This window comes from Dendropsophus ebraccatus, chromosome 2, assembly GCF_027789765.1.
Source record: "Dendropsophus ebraccatus isolate aDenEbr1 chromosome 2, aDenEbr1.pat, whole genome shotgun sequence".
Lineage (NCBI taxonomy): Eukaryota > Metazoa > Chordata > Amphibia > Anura > Hylidae > Dendropsophus > Dendropsophus ebraccatus.
Window position 1 is genome coordinate 199,648,809 of NC_091455.1, and position 14,772 is coordinate 199,663,580.

Genomic DNA, 14,772 nt, shown 5'->3' on the forward strand with positions numbered 1-14,772 from the left:
CCATCACCTGTTCATACTAGAAGCAGATGATGGGAGCTGTAGTTCAATGTATATGGTCCGGATCGGCGGGATGCGGCGGATCAGCGTGTGGCGGATCGGCGGAAATGCGGCGGATCGGCGGGCTTACTGTGTATTGAATGTATTGAATGAATACATTTATGCAATACTTTGGGGAGCAAGGACACTTGCTCCCCAAAGTATTCCATAGATGTATTCATTCAATAAAGCACTGTACACTACATTACATTACATTACATTACATAGAAACCCATAGAAACAATAAAGTCCCATAGACTTCTATATAGAGAGCGCCCCCTGCTGGACACTCCATAGGAATTACACCCTGGGTCGTGACGTCACTTCTTCAGAGATATTTCTAACACTTCCTAATCTACTAAATTAAGGGAAATAGCAGTATATGTGCATTTCCCATAATTAATGTACATTAGAAATTTGTATAACTTTTCATAAGTAACAACATATCAAAAATTAATTTTGGCCGGACTTCTCCTTTAAATCTAAAATTAGTTTTTCTCGCTTCTCATTTTATCCCTCGTCTATGAAGTTAATTACATTATATTTCTCCACCCAGTGATCCCAGTTATAAGGGACCTGCAAAGAAATATGGTTAAGAGTCCATCTTCTTCATCCCTGGTTGTATTGATCGGCATAGACATTTGTTGATCTTGGTTACTCATGTTCCACCAAAATACTTCTCTCTGATGCTTCCATTCATTAGGGACATTATAAAGGGGGGACTACTCTGGAAATACAAAAATCTTACTCTGTAGTCCAAATAAAAAATAAAATAAAAAATAAAACAAAGAAAAAAAAACCTTCTATGCACTGTTTCTCTGTCCAGCTAAGGCCCCTTTCTCCTCGTGTTTTAGGGTTATGTAATGACACTGCAACATACTTGCTTTACCATGGATTGAGTGTGGTCTACTAAAAATTACGTTCGGTCTCTAGGTCACTAAAGTTTATCCATGGTAGACTATACTTTAGAATCCCACAACAAAAAATTATACAGACCAAAGGGAGCCCTCTAAATAATGGGCCCTCTATATCCACAAATATCCGGTGGTAAAGATGATGCCAAGAGATGCTTAGAAACTTTGAGGTCAGTGATGTCATCAGTGCGCCACCAACATTCATGTACTATTATGGATAACTGGATTTATGTCAATGAGTCCCTGATATGACAGAAGGTCCCAGACATCACAGTGCTGCTGAGACCACATCCTCTGCATCCCCTGTAGCTTTGTCACTGCTGTAGATAACCTTTACGGATCCTCTAGGGTGGTCCTTGGTTATGATTGGATATTAAATCATGACCTCACATTAATGTTTGAGTTCGCCTGAACCTGAACTATCAGCATTTGATTACCGATGGCTGAATGCAGCCCTAAGGCTGTCTGGAAAACATGGATACAGTTATAGAGCATAGGCTGTATCCATGATTTTCAGGACTCCCTAGGACTCCATCCAACTTCTTGAGCCATCGATAATCAAATGCTGAGAGATCAGGTTCGGATCAACCTGAACGTGCTCAAAGTTCGATCATCTCTATTAAAAACTTAACATACTAATATGTACTGGGGCTATTTCATTGGGAGTAGGGATGGTCCGAACCTGCCGAGGTTCAGGGTTCGTATGAACCCGAACGCTCGGCATCAGATTCCCGCTGTCTGCCCGCTCCGTGGAACAGGCGGATAAAGCGGGAGGAATGCCTGGAAAACTGGGATACAGCCTATGGCTATGGCTGTATCCAAGTTTTCCAGGCGGTCCTCCCGCTGGATCCGCCCGCTGCACGGAGCGGGGAGACAGCGGGAATCATTACCGAGGGTTCGGGTTCGTACGAACTCGAACCGAACTCGGTTCGGACCATCCCTAGTTGGGAGTTTCCTTAAAAGCAAATCTAACCTGCTATGTCCCTATTGCACAGGTTTCTTACTTTCGTTCAGGAGCAGTTAGTAGTTTGCTCCACAGTCCGGTAAGACCCCATACTGCCAATCAGCCCGCCCCCGACCATCCCGCTCCATTGATTATAATTAGAGAGGGGCAGGCAGGGGTGGATCGGCGCTATGGGGATTGGTGCAGTGCTCCTAACAGTCTTACCAGACCATGGAGCAAACTACTAACTGCTCCGGAATGGCGCCAAGTATGAAGGTAAGAGACATGTCTTCCTCCTTGGTGTCTCCTGCGCAATAGGGACATATCAGCAGGTTAGATTTGTCTACCCCGCTGATAATTCCCCTTTAAGGTTTCTGTCACCATCCTTGCTTTCAACATAATAGAGTCCACCTGCATGCCTCTGGCACAGATCTATGGCTTCCATTATAAATGAATGTGAATAGAGACTAATACCGGTAGCTTATCTTTTAGGACAATTGTGAAACCCTACAAAATGTTCAAAACTCAGCCTAAGTACCCTATACAAACCAATGAACTCCTACAAAATAACTCAACGTAATGATATAGCTTCAGTGAAATGAATCACATCCACAACAAAAAGGAAAATATGATAACATTATTACTTTAGTGGAACAAACCCAGTATATTCTTATGATTTATTAATGCTCCGAAAAGCAGCTTCCCCAGTAAAGCCAATAAACACACACCTTAACTCAATAGTGTTTTCCCAGCTCAATGCTTTGCAGATGGAATAATATTTTGTAATGCATCTCAGGATATACGGCGCACAAACATCTCATCGAAAGGCCCCGAGGTGTTTATTAGCTCTGGTCTATATATTCAGATTGCCTCCCCCCCAACCCCCATAGGACGTTGTATCTATACTGTGTAAGGAGTTGTTGGGTTATATACAAACAAAGATAATTGCTTCTATAGCTTTCTAATAAATTTAGTTTTTCAGTCATTTAATTTTTAGCATTGTTCCAGGTTCCAGACAGGTGTTGGACTGGGGTATCGGGGGCCCACCAGAGGAAATGATCCTTGGGGCCCACCAATGAAGAACATGTGAGAAAAGACATGTAAGCCAGTTCTAAAGATGGGGGCCCACCGGAGGATTACCGGTCCTCTGGTGGGCCAGTCCGATACTGGTTCCAGACTGCAAACCCATACATAGCTAGATATGAAAGGAAGAAAGTTTGTGGCACTCGGTCAATGGAAACTTTTTTCCACCCAGTGAATAGAAACTCCAATGGACACAATCAGGGCCGTTTCTTGCACCGGGCGGGCCGGGCAACGGCACGGGGCGCCGACAGTTAGGGGGCACTGGTGGCACCCCAGGGACCTCACACAGCCTGGGTTGGATAGCGCACCACGCGCCCCCACACACAGACTGTCACCCGCTCGGTCCGCTCGGTCCGCCCCCGGTCTGCGCTCATCTGAGCACCCAACACTTGCCCCTGCCGCCCCTCAGCCTCACCTGCTGCCCGCCCGCGCTCTTCCAATGCAATCAGCGCAGAGCGGGAGCGTGGGGCAGCTGCGGCCGGCTGTAGCGCAGGCGTTTGTTGATTGCGTGCACAACGGCTGGCCGCAGCGGCTCCACGCTCCCGCTCTGCGCTGATTGCATTGGAAGAGCGCGGGCGGGCAGTAAGTGAGGCTGCCTCTACAACTGCGGCAGCACTCATCAGATCAGGTGGGGTAGTGTGTATGTTTGTGGAGAAGCGCTGAAGGGGGACAGAGTGTGTGGAGGGGAGCTGAAGGGGGAATAGTGCGTGGAGGGGGGCTGAAGGGGGACATAGTGTGTGGAGGGGGGCTGCAGGGGGAATAGTGTGTGGAGGGGGCTGAAGGGGGACAGAGTGTGTGGAGGGGGGCTGCAGGGGGGATAGTGTGTTGAGGGGGGCTGCAGGGGGGATAGTGTGTGGAGGTGGGGTCAGGGGGGATAGTGTGTGGAGGTGGGGTCAGGGGGGATAGTGTGTTGAGGGGGGCTGCAGGGGGGATAGTGTGTGGAGGGGGGCTGCAGGGGGAATAGTGTGTGGAGGGGGCTGAAGGGGGACAGAGTGTGTGGAGGGGGGCTGAAGGGGGACAGAGTGTGTGGAGGGGGGCTGCAGGGGGGATAGTGTGTTGAGGGGGGCTGCAGGGGGGATAGTGTGTGGAGGTGGGGTCAGGGGGGATAGTGTGTGGAGGTGGGGTCAGGGGGGATAGTGTGTGGAGGGGGGCTGCAGGGGGGATAGTGTGTGGAGGGGGGCTGCAGGATGGATAGTGTGTGGAGGTGGGGTCAGGGGGGATAGTGTGTGGAGGGGGGCTGCAGGGGAGATAGTGTGTGGAGGGGGGCTGCAGGATGGATAGTGTGTGGAGGTGGGGTCAGGGGGGATAGTGTGTGGAGGGGGGCTGCAGGGGGGATAGTGTGTGGAGGTGGGGTCAGGGGGGATAGTTTGTGGAGGGGGGCTGCATGCTTGTCTGGTAGGTTCAGAAGAGATGAATTGCAGCTGCAACAAGAAATCATCATGGAGATCTGGGCCGGATGGAGACGCCTCAGATCAAAGAAGATGCCACTGGTGAGTCACTGAATGACTTTTGAAAGGTTGAAACTATGCCATAATACACACACACACTGCTTCTTTCTAGCAACAACCCAAATAAATCATGGGGGGCGCTTTTATCAAGATTCGCCCTGTAGTCAAAATTACCTAGAAACTGCCCTGGACACAATGATTAAGAACACAGTAAACAAACAAGTGTTTTGCTATGTGTTGTTCACCCTGGTCTATCTCCTTATATAGCAGAGCTGAGCACCCACGGTACAGTGAGAGGATACATGACATAGCCCGTCCTGCTCTCAGCTGAGTAGTGGTAGGCAATAGATCATAAATGACCATGACACCAAATAAAACTATAATATATAATGCATAGCATTTTTCATCTTGGGGTAGAATTCGGATACATTTCCTGACACATAAGGTTCTATTGGGCACAGACACCCTTCAGGATTTTTCCTGAAGGGTGTCCATGTCCTGGGAAATTATAGTCTATGTCCTATAATTATCCAGAATTCCATCACAGATGCCTTATAAAACCCTATGTGAGCATTTGGAATTCTGGACAGCTATGGATGCGCATCTAGAAACTGGCTAGAACGGGCCAGTGTCAGCACCTGGGGAAGGGTCACCAGGTGCGGACATTGGCTCTTTAACTGTTTTCAAGCATATACAGTTAAATACAGATAGATACTGTGCTGTGTTTGACAGGGCATGGAGCCATTAGCTCTCAGCTCTGTCAATCACTCTTTTGGTCGAAAACAGCATTAGCCTCTGGCCACATTAGGCCGCTCTGAGAGACTGCCTACTGCTGGAAGAGATCAAGGAGTGCCAGGTCCAGGGGAAAGGGCCCCAGGCTTGTACAACTGGATGGAGCTATTCTGAAGTTATCCCAAGAAGACTGTGCAAAGGAGAGCAAGGCACTTCAGCAGATTAATCAACTTCTCCAACCGCTGTAGGTAGTCCTTGGTCACTAGAAAGGACCCTTAAAGAAAGTAGAACAAAACAGTCTCCCTCTACATAGCAGTAGTTACCCCTGTTAGTGTTTAGCAGGTCATAATCCTGCTAGAAGAAATTTGTAAGACTAAACAGCTTTTGGAGAGAGCACACACACACACACACTAGCTTCTACTGGACTAGACTAGACTGTACCACCAGGAACTAGCTGGGTTATATAAGAAAAGCCAAGACTAGTCTCCCATTAGTGGAGCACAACTTGAGATAGCTTATAGAAACTTATAGATTGGAACCTTCTAAAAGGAGCCTCTGATAGGCTGAAAGAGTGGGAGGTTGCTGGCAACCATTCTCTCACATTTACAATGTAACATAATATACAACAAAATTAACCCCTGATAGCTTCAACATGCTGGCTGTAATAGGAAGAAAATAGCTGGCGACATCTTGTGGTAAAGAAAATAGTGGTACATCCTACATAGAGGAACCCAGCAAAGACCGATACCTTAGTGCCGACTGACATAACCAGGAACCTAGAAGTGGCACAAGGGTTCCAGAACACTGCATATCTAGATAGATATGCACAAAAGAGATCAGCACTACCTCAGAATGTGGGTGTGAGCAAATCCGGAGCCTTGGTCAGGATCCACAAGCTTTTGTGGAGAATGGAGGAGACACAGATCATATGCCTATGTCCTCGCTAGGACAATGGGGGCACTGCCTGGCTCAGGGATGTGGGTTCGTCTATGGCAGGACAACCAATGGACTGCATCAGAGAGTCATTAGAAAGCCCTGCCATACAGTTAGTCAAAGATGGCCAATCTCCTTAGGTTCAATGGGGAAAATTTACTAAAGCTGGTAATGTAGTAGATTGGCAAAAAGGCCCAAATTGGTGGTTTTTTAAAAAGATTTTTTTTTTTTGTTGTTTTTTTTTAAGATAGGACTGGTATACACATATGCCAGCCTTGACAAATCCCCACCAGTATCCCGAAACAAAAAGACAATCTCAAGAGTAAGAAGCTACATCTCCCATCAACATTTGCATGCATGGCAGCAGAAGATCGGGTGGTCGGGTTGCCAAGACAACTTTGCAATACCCCAGGCGGCTCCTGCAGAGTTACTTTAAGATTTTATATTTGTAAGTTTTGATGTTTTCTCTAAGATTGTAGCAGAACTTACTCTTCATTGTGCTTCCGATCTAAGAAGAAAAAAAATCTTTATGTTCACAAGCTACTACCCACAGCAATGTATGCTTCTCCATTCAGGCCGGTTCTATGAAGCCTACATAGAGCTAACAGCTGCAAGATGAAAGGGACGGGGACAGATTTTGGAGTTTGCATTGATTCTGAAGTGACTGGTTGCCAGGAATGATGATTTCCCTATAAAATCCTCAAGGAATCTAATCCTCGACCGCAGAGCCTTTGTTAGGTGGCGTTTCATTCCAGTGTTATTGTCCTCCTCTGCGCTCATGGGAAGGCGATTTCCTCCTGGCCGCAGAATTATCATTATATGGAGAAATTCATTTGGCTTGGCTTGTAAAGGCGAGGGTTCTCTCTGGGCGATTGTTATGGCGCTCCGGTTCCTGCAGGGGATGATTGCCTTCATGTTGGTTTATTAGGAATTATTTCTGTTTAGATGTAAAGTGACTTGAGGGGCTGCTGGTGATATCAGTGCGTATGACCGGCCGCGCATCGCCATTACACGTAGCGATGTGCGGTCCATGTCCAATGATTTGAGGTCCAAACCTAAACCAACGATCAGCTGGTGATTGTTGTCATCGGCTGATCGTTGTCTCTATTACACAGAGCGATAATCGTCCGAATCGGCCCAATTCAGCCAATTATCTTTCCGTGTAATAGGGCCCTTACTTAGGAACGAGCACCATTGGTAGGAACCCCTGCCTTAGAGGTTGTGATAGTGTAGGATATGACTGGGGATATCCCCTTCCCATACGGAACACATTAACTTTTGGCCACGCCGAACATGCACGTGTATGGGGAGGATAGAAAAGATATCAGTTGGCAAATCGATTGTTCAGCTATCAGTTATCTCTCCCGTACAGCTCCTGTCCTCCCCTATACATGGCTGAGCAATCCTGTGTTCTCTATGGTAAGTTGAGGGTTAAGCTGGCTTATCTTTCCCAGAACAAAAGGGTCGTTTGGTGATTTTCCATCATACCCAACCAATATCACCACCGACAGATGATGTCACTCAGGAGAGCCCCATACACCTTATATCAATGGTTAAACCTGTGCAAGCAGCAGGTACTAATGACAAAAGTATAAGATGTATGGGCACCTTTAGATGTCACTGGAAAACAATAGTCTGCAGCAATGACCATAGGCTGTCAAGGGAATGGTCACTACTGAGTAACAAAAAGCAACGACACACGCCGTAAATTTCCTTTATCAATATTTCTGGCACTTTAGTAAATCTTCAGCGACCATAGACTGTCAAGGGAATGGTCACTACTGCTCAGTGGGTGTCAAAGAGGTTGGAGGTGCTCCTCTTGATGAGAACTGAGTGGGATATATTGGTTTCTGAAAATAACTACACTAAGCAATGAAGCAACACTAACGGTCCCCAGACACCTAAGGGCCCCATTATACAAAGTGATGGTCCATTCTGAAGCTACAGCATGCGGGGCCGGGAGTAAGCAGAGAGCAGGACAAGACCGGGAACATGGATAGGTAAATGTAAAAACTGCTTAGGCAAAGGCTTCATGGACATAACTAACGATGTCTGTGCTGCCCTTGCTAAATGATTAATAGGCCCGGTATAAGAGTGACGATCTAGCAGATCGGCACTCATTTAGAGTATTGATCCAGCCGCCATTGGCTCGTGTAATAGGACCCTTAGACTCTAGACGGCCAAACCCGTCACTCGCATCAGATTTGGGCGTCAGTCCTCTCTCTTTAGAGACAGATAAACCACAGTGAGAGCTTTCGCTGCGGCTTAACCCTCCTTTCCCCATAGAGAACACAGGAATAGCCCGAACATTCCTGTGTGGCGGTGGGAAAGATGACTGGCAGCCATATGTTTGTTCGGCCGTCAGTCATTGAAGGTGTATGGGGGCCTTTACATGCCACAGGTCCTATTTATTACAAAATTTGTAAGCAAAAAGTAAAAAATTGGTGCAAATGTTGCCGCCAAAAATCTTTTTATCATTCCCGCTAGCCTTTGGTTTCCTAGTCATCCTTAATAATTGTTTATCTCTGCTGTGCAGGTCTGATTCTTGTCTTCATTGTACGAACCAAGTAGGCGGCCATGTGAGATGTAACGATTCGGCGGGCAGTATCCCAAACCACCGCATCTCTAATCTGCTCTGTTAGTCGATCTGACTTTCACTTGTCTGCGCGACTGAATTATCACAGTCGTTCATTCCCGGAGCAGTTCATTTATCAATAGGGAATAAAAGCGTTTGGAAGTGTTTGATATTTCACAGTTTGACAATTTGCAGCGTTTAGCAGAAATGTCAGGGTGTCTGCGCTTATTAAAATAAATCCCCGGAAAAATACTTTATAAAAGATTTGTGGCTTTTCTTTCAGTTCAAGTCTAATGTACTTTGGGGGTTAGTGCTTAAGCTCACATCTTATCCTAACATATCTATCTATCTATCTATCTATCTATCTATCTATCTATCTATCTATCTATCTCCTATCTATCTATCTATCTATCTATCTATCTATCTATCTATCTATCTCCTATCTATCTATCTATCTATCTATCTATCTATCTATCTCCTATCTATCTATCTATCTATCTATCTATCTATCTATCTATCTATCTATCTCCTATCTATCATCTATCTATCTATCTATCTATCTATCTATCTATCTATCTATCTATCTATCATCTATCTATCTATCTATCTATCTATCTATACAGTATATATATATATATATATGTATGTACATGAGAGAGAAACTTTAAAGTTTGTTCCCAACAAGAGGAACTTTTTAAGAAAGTTTGTACAAGGAACAAGATGAGTGAGATCCAGCATTCTCCGCACACCTGGAAGCCTGTGCTGCTGTGTTCCTTGCAGAGACTAGATTCCTATGAGTATGAGAGAATGTTTTGTACAAGCTGAAGTCCTGCAGTGTGGGTTGCTTGTTATTGATTATTAAAGAGACTCTGTCAGTAAATTTCTGTTTTCCTATCTCAGGGTGGCATAAACTAGTGACAGAGAAGCTGAACAGAATGATGCATCACTTACATTGTTCTGTGCAGCTGTTGCAGAGATCTCCTCCTGAATAACATGGACAATAAGTAGTCCTCTCCATTAGGTGCATGAGCCCAGTAGTCCTGGATATTCATGAGAAGCAGAAAACTCCGCCCACCAGCTGCTGATTGGTAGTTATCTATCCATGCTGTGTATAGGCAGTCACCTGTCAATCAGCAGCTGGAGGGCAGCGGGAGGGGTGTGGCAAGAATCCTATTCTCCTGCATATTAGGAGAACGGCTAAACAGAATGATGTAAGTAATACACCAATCTTTTCAGCATTTCTGTCACTAGTTTATGCTGCCCTCATTTAAGGTGGAATAAGCCTAGTGACAGATTCCCTTTAAGTGCTTTAACTATTGATGTTAAATTGTGTTTTATGTCTTTGTACCTTTAAATGGTTAAATGGATTATGTCACAGGTGAATAGAGGGAGGTTCTACACGATGTGTTTTTCCTTCTCAGGGTATGTGCACACTACGGAACATGCGCCAAAATTTTAATTCTTTGGGCGGACTGAGCTTCAGAATATCATTGAATATCATCATCGTTCAGTAGTGTTCACATACCCAATTGCAACATCCCTGGTGGTCTAGGGGAAATAAAAGGTTCATTGAAGAATCCCTGGTCATACAGGCCATGGAGAGAATTCATGTAAGCATCCCTGGTGGTCTAGGGCAGTGAAGAGGCCATTGCAGTATTCCTGCGGTCTAGGGCATAGATGGCACCAGGATGCACTATGGGAAAAAGACAAGGCGATGGAGGCAGTGTGATGATCTGGACAGATGGCTGGTCGCTGTATCCTGAATCTTCTTTAATCCAATGTATCAGAAGGATCCGGTGTCCTGGATAAGTGGTAATACACTGTCATCGAATTATTCCATTCTACTTTCACACATTGTTGCCCAACTTTGGCAGCCAGGCCTATAGCAAGAGATGTTTTTTCCAGCGTTTCCATGGAAACCAACGTGCGCCGCAGAGATCACAGTTTAATGCAGGAATTTTATTTGTCTAGTAAACTAACATGACATGTTAGAAACACAACTGGCAACAAACACCGAGGACAGACACAACGTAAAGGAGGTTTCCAAGATTTAAAATGACAACGTTTGCAAAGCGCTTATGTTATTGTTCACACACAGGGGCGTAGCAAGGATTTTGCACAGCAAAAAAAAAGCAAAAAACTTTACGGGGACCCTTAGTGACAGCACTTGATGTGACTGCTGTATTTTTGTTATTTTTTTTCTTTTATTATTGTGTAATTTAATTTTTACACAAAAAATTGCAAAACCTGTGCTACAACAAGGAAACTGTCAGCAAGCTGATAGGCTGCAATTTATTATGTGTCTCTATTAACTACTATGATTAGAGATGAGCGAACCGAATCTTCCCAACTGAGATTTGGTATGAACTTTGCAGTTCATAATAAGTTAGTAAAAACGGAGGCTACACAATTTAATACACGTAAAAAAGTGTATACTCACCTGTCTGCGCCCCCCTAGTGTCCTTTTCACAGGTCTGCTGTGTCTCCAGCCGCCTCCAGCCAATCACTAACTAAGGGTCCATTTACACAGAAAGATTATCTGACAGATTATCTGCCAAAGATTTGAAGCCAAAGCCAGGAATGGATGTGAAAAGAGGAGAAATCCCAGGCTTTCCTATATGACCTGATCTCTGTTTATAGTCTGTTTCTGGCTTTGGCTTCAAATCTTTGGCAGATAATCTGTCAGATAATCTTTCTGTGTAAATGGACCCTAAAACAGAACAGCTGTGGCTTAGCGGGTTGTCACTGTGGTCTCAGGCGTACCAGCCCACTCACTGGTCGTGGAGCTGTGCCTTCTCAGTCAGTGATTGGCTGAGCAGGCTGAAGGCAGCTGGAGGAAATTACAGAGAAGGAGGACACAGGTAAGCACCGACAGGTAAGTATTGATGAATGAACTTACTGAACTGCACAAAAAACAGCTAAACACCTGCATTCGTTTAGCTGTTTTAGTGCAGGTCATTTAACCTCTTAAGGACCACCAGCGTAAATTTACGCCCCTGCTGCCTGGGCCTTAACCCCTTAAGGACCGTGGGAGTATATTTACGCCCTGCGGTCGGTAAGAGAGTTCAGAGCGGGGCCGCGCGGCGACCCCGCTCTGAACCGCCGCGGTCACGGGTGCCGTGTGTAGCCCGGGACCGCGGATATTAGCGGGCACTGTCCGATCGCTGTGCCCGCTAATCAGGTAATCAGATGCAGCTGTCAAAGTTGACAGCTGCACCCGATTACCTTATGCAGCTGTTCCCTGCTGTCTAGTGGGTTGGATCGCTCCCCCGGGGTCTGCGCCGTAATGGCGCTGATCCCGGCTCGGCATTCGGTTGCAATTCGGCAATCGAGTGCCTATCTCATTGATCTATGCAGTATATCTTAACAGCATAGATCTCAATGAGAGATCAGTGCACTTATACTAGAAGACCCCCAGGGGAGTAACCCTAACCCCAGGGGGAATAACCCTAACCCCAGGGGGAATAACCCTAACCCCATGGGGGCTTCTAATATAAGTGTAAAAGTAAAAAAAAAAGCGTAAATTTTAATAAAAAGCCCTAATAAAAGTTTGAATCACCTCATTTTTCCCATGTCATAAATAAAAATAAATAAATAAATAAATAAATAAACATGTTTGCTATCGCCGCGTGCGTAATCGCCCAAACTATTAATTAATCACATTCCTGATCTCGCACGGTAAACAACGTAAGCGCAAAAAAATCCCAAAGTGCAAAATTGCGCATTTTTGGTCGCATCAAATCCAGAAAAATTGCAATAAAAAGCGATCAAAAAGTTGCATATGCGCAATCAAGGTACCGATAGAAAGTAAACATTATGGCTCAAAAAATGACACCTAACACAGCCCCATAGACCAAAGGATAAAAGCGCTATAAGCCTGGGAATGGAGGGATTTTAAGGAACATATCTTTGTTAACAATGGTTTGAATTTTTTACAAGCCATCAGATAAAAAAATATGATATACAACAAGTCAGTTTTACCCCAGGGCTAATGGCGTAAAAACAAATATCCCCCAAATAAACAAAATGCGTTTTTTTTTTTAATTTCACCACACATTGAATTTTTTTCTGGTTTCGCAGTGTACTTTATGAAAAAATTCAGCCTGTTATTGTGAAGTACAATTAGTGGCGCAAAAAATAAGGGCTCATGTGGGTTTCTAGGTGGAAAAATGCAAGTGCTATGGCCTTTTAAGCACAAGGAGGAAAACAATGAAAACGTAAAAAACAAAATTGGCCCTGTCCTTAAGGGGTTAAGGAAAGAGGACACAGTAAATGTAGGCCCTGCAGCGGTCCCGGACTATGGAGCAGGCTCAGAAGCTGAGCTTGCTCCATAGAGGGTGAGGACCAGCTGCTATCTGCAGCCAGGCCCTCCCCCTCAATGGCGGGCGACCGCAATCTCGCAGCCGCTTGCCATTAACCGCGGGAAGTACGTAGAAGCGCATCAGAGCGTGAAACAGGCTGTCACCACTCCGTTTACGTAGCGTCTGCTCAAGTTTATGTCCGCACTATGTCAGTTTTTTAAGAAGAAAAAATAAAAGTTTAAGAAGACGTTGTGGGTGAGTGCAACTTCTTTTCTCTATATTTTTTGAGAGAAATCTAATGTATTAATGTAAAAGTCTCCTAAGGGGACTCTAAAAGTGTCAGGGTGCCTTCACACCTACCGGATCCGCAGCAGATCTCACGCTGCAGATTGGCAGCGAGAACCGCTGCGGATCCAGTATCATTCACCCCAATGATAGCACATACTCGCAGCGGGATTGAATATGTGCTTTAACGCCCTGCCGCCCGCATCCTCGCCTCCTGCATCTCCCATCGCCGCCCCCATCAGCCCCGCCCCAGCTTTGCAGTTTCTATATAAGTCACCGGTGGCAGCTGAGGTTGCCCCTTACTTCTGCCTGTCAACGGAAACATGAAAAAAAAAAAGTTTTTTTTTTTTAAATAAAATTGCGTCACAAAGTTATAGAACTTTATAAAAGAAATGTAAAAAAAAAATGATTTGGTTTAATCAGAATATCCCTTTAAGAAACTATCATTTGCCCCTGGCTAACCACCTTTACTTTTTTTTACCAGAATTTCTGCCCCCTTCCTCCATTCTACAGGTAAGACACAAGGGGGCTCTATAGCCAGGGTCACTGTATCCCTATAAGCGGTTTCATTATTGTCTGGCAGACAGAAGAGAACAGTGAAGAACACATTTATTAGGTTCTTCCCTCCAGTGGATTTAATATAAGCCGTTTCAGTCAGATGGAGGCCCACAGTGTCCAATATATACTGATATTTTCTCGGCGACATGTCAGATAGCATAAGAAAGGCACACAAGCTCCTTACAAGCAAATGAATGCAATTTATTGGCGTTAACAATGTGCCTTTGAGGAGAAGTAACATGACAGAATTAACCAGACTGGGTGACATGTCATCCTCCTATCCGCACAATCACTTACATCTCCGCCCGCCCTTCCTCATCCCTGGCATTTTAATGGCACGTCGCAGAATTTTATACTTGAAACTAAGAAAGTTAGTGAAACTTCAAATCACAGAGGCTCACAGGAAATCAATACGGCTTGGCTGGTGGAGGACGGCTGTAATGGACGGCTGGAGACACGTGCCTGACAGCTGGTTTAATTTTTTTCTTACATTTTTGTAGAACTTATAGTGGCACTGAATGTCATCTATGATGCTGCGTTATATTTCTCCTATACAGACCGTACTTTGTCTTTACTTTAGACCAGTGTTTTCCAACCTGTTGCTCTGTGATTGTTGTGAAAATACAACTCTTAAAGGGGAACTCCAGGTAGAGGTTACAAAAAATAAAACTTCTGCAGAAGCAAATTGCATTACTTACCTATCCCAGTTTTGAAACTACCAAAAATCCATTTGTTTTGGGGTTTTTGAGCAGGTCCAATATAGTAATAGGATCCTCTGTGCAGCCCCCATACAATATTAGGCCCCTCTGTGAAACCCCATATAGTAATAGGCCTCTCTGTGCAGCCTACTTATAGTATTAGGCCCCTTTGTACAGCCCCCATATACTATTAGGCCCCTCTGTACAGCCCCTATATAGTAATAGACCCCTCTGTATAGCGCCCATATAGTAATTGACCCTTCTGT